We start from the raw sequence: 2854 nt of genomic DNA, 5'->3' as shown, positions 1-2854 counted from the left end.
CCAAAAAACTTTCATCCAAAAACCTCATAGTATAGCATGTGGCTCAAAAAACGTCATAGTATAGCATGTCACTCTAAAAACATCATAGTATAGCCTTTGGTCCAAAAAACGTCATAGTACAGCATGTCGTCCAAAAAACGTCGTAGTATAGCATGTCACTCTAAAAACATCATAGTATAGCCTTTGGTCCACAAAACGTTGTTATGTCCTGGCTGTCTGAAGTAGGTGAGGAGCAACACCAAAACAGTCCAAACGCTGGTTTCCAGAGGGTTAGACGAGTATTTATTTGAAAGAGCAAGTTTACAACAACACAACATGTGAGGGGGTTAAATGCAAATGGGTGTTAGTAAAATAAAAATAAATAAACAGAACTAAAAGTGAACTTCATGTTGACATTGATGGGCATTCCAACCAGGAACAAAGTAAAAGATAATCAATACGAAAGAAAAACCTCTTCCTGTTCACCTCTTCAAGCCGAAAAACACACCACAGTAGCACCCTAAACTAAAACTACCAATGGGTTCCCTGTTTTCCTTTCTGAACAAGTCAAAGGTCCCTCTCTATCTCCCCACACATTCACCGACCAATGGAACACATCTCCAAAGTTCTGCTGGGCCAGCTCAGCTTCCCCTCAGAAGAAGTTATACCAGATGAAGGAGCCTTTTGAGAGGCAGCTGGCATCGTGATTGGACTGTACTTTGGTCTGTTCCAGCTTCAGCTCCAGAGACATTTTTACAACATGTTGAGAAATGGCATTTTTTTTCCGTCATAGTATACTATGGCCTTTTTTTGCGCCAAAGTTCATGATTTTTTTTTTTCAAAGAAAACCTTTCTGCAGTGTTTTTCACGGCCTCCTTTACATTATTTCATCATATGGCACGTTTTTACAACATGTTGAAAAATCACATTTTTTTTCGACATGGTATACTATGGCCTTTTTTTGTGCCAAAATTCATGATGATTTTTTTTTAAAAGAATACCTTTCTGGAGTGTTTTTCACGGCCTCCTTTACATTATTTCATGATATGGCACGTTTTTACAACATGTTGAAAGATCGCATTTTTTTTTTCGACATAGTATACTATGGCATTTTTTTTGTGCCAAAATTCATAATTTAAAAAAAAAAAAAAAAAAAACCTTTCTGGCGTGTTTTTCATGGCCTCCTTTACATTATTTCATCATATGGCACGTTTTTGCAACATGTTGAAAAATGGCTTTTTTTTTTCGACATAGTATACTTTGGCCTTTTTCTGCGCCAAAGTTCATGATGATTTTTTTTCCAAAGAAAACCTTTCTGCAGTGTTTTTCACGGCCTCCTTTACATTATTTCATCATATGGCACGTCTTTACAACATGTTGAAAAATAGCATTTTTTTTCGACATAGTATACTATGGCGTTTTTTTGCGCCAAAATTCATGATGATGTTTTTTTAAAGAATACCTTTCTGGAGGGTTTTTCCTGGCCTCTTTTACATTATTTCATCATATGGCACGTTTTTACAACATGTTGAAAAATCGCATTTTTTTTCCGACATAGTATACTATGGCATTTTTTTACGCCAAAATTCATGATGATTTTTTTTTCAAAGAAAACCTTTCTCGAGTGTTTTTCACGGCCTCCCTTACATTATTTCATCATATGGCACGTTTTTACAACATGTTGAAAAGTCGCATTTTTTTTCGACATAGTATACTATGGCGTTTTTTTGCGCCAAAATTCATGATGATTATTTTTTCAAAGAAAACCTTTCTCGAGTGTTTTTCACGGCCTCCTTTACATTATTTCATCATATGGCACGTTTTTACAACATGTTGAAAAAATCGCATTTTTTTTTCGACATAGTATACTATGGCTTTTTTTTGCGCCAAAATTCATTATGATTTTTTTTTTCAACTAAAACCTTTCTGAAGTGTTTTTCACGGCCTCCTTTACATTATTTCATCATATGGCACGTTTTTACAACATGTTGAAAAATTGCATTTTTTTTTCGACATAGTATACTATGGCGTTTTTTTTGCGCCAAAATTCATGATGATTTTTTTTCAAAGAAAACCTTTCTGGCGTGTTTTTCATGGCCTCCTTTACATCATTTTATCATATGGCATGTTTTTACAACATGTTGAAAAATCGCATTTTTTTTTCGACATAGTATACTATGGCGTTTTTTTGCGCCAAAATTCATGATGATTATTTTTTCAAAGAAAACCTTTCTCGAGTGTTTTTCACGGCCTCCTTTACATTATTTCATCATATGGCACGTTTTTACAACATGTTGAAAAAATCGCATTTTTTTTTCGACATAGTATACTATGGCTTTTTTTTGCGCCAAAATTCATTATGATTTTTTTTTTCAACTAAAACCTTTCTGAAGTGTTTTTCACGGCCTCCTTTACAGTATTTCATCATATGGCATGTTTTTACAACATGTTGAAAAATTGCATTTTTTTTCCGACATAGTATACTATGGCGTTTTTTTGCGCCAAAATTCATGATGATTTTTTTTCAAAGAAAACCTTTCTGGCATGTTTTTCATGGCCTCCTTTACATCATTTTATCATATGGCATGTCTTTACAACATGTTGAAAAATCACATTTTTTTTTTACATAGTATAGTATGGCGTTTTTTTGCGCCAAAATTCATGATGATTATTTTTTCAAAGAAAACCTTTCTCGAGTGTTTTTCACGGCCTCCTTTACATTATTTCATCATATGGCACGTTTTTCCAACATGTTGAAAAAATCGCATTTTTTTTTCGACATAGTATACTATGGCTTTTTTTTGCGCCAAAATTCATTATGATTTTTTTTTTCAACTAAAACCTTTCTGAAGTGTTTTTCACGGCCTCCTTTACA

This window comes from Amphiprion ocellaris, chromosome 4, assembly GCF_022539595.1.
Source record: "Amphiprion ocellaris isolate individual 3 ecotype Okinawa chromosome 4, ASM2253959v1, whole genome shotgun sequence".
Lineage (NCBI taxonomy): Eukaryota > Metazoa > Chordata > Actinopteri > Pomacentridae > Amphiprion > Amphiprion ocellaris.
The sequence above is the reverse complement of the archived record's forward strand: the minus strand, read 5'-3'. Positions refer to the sequence as shown.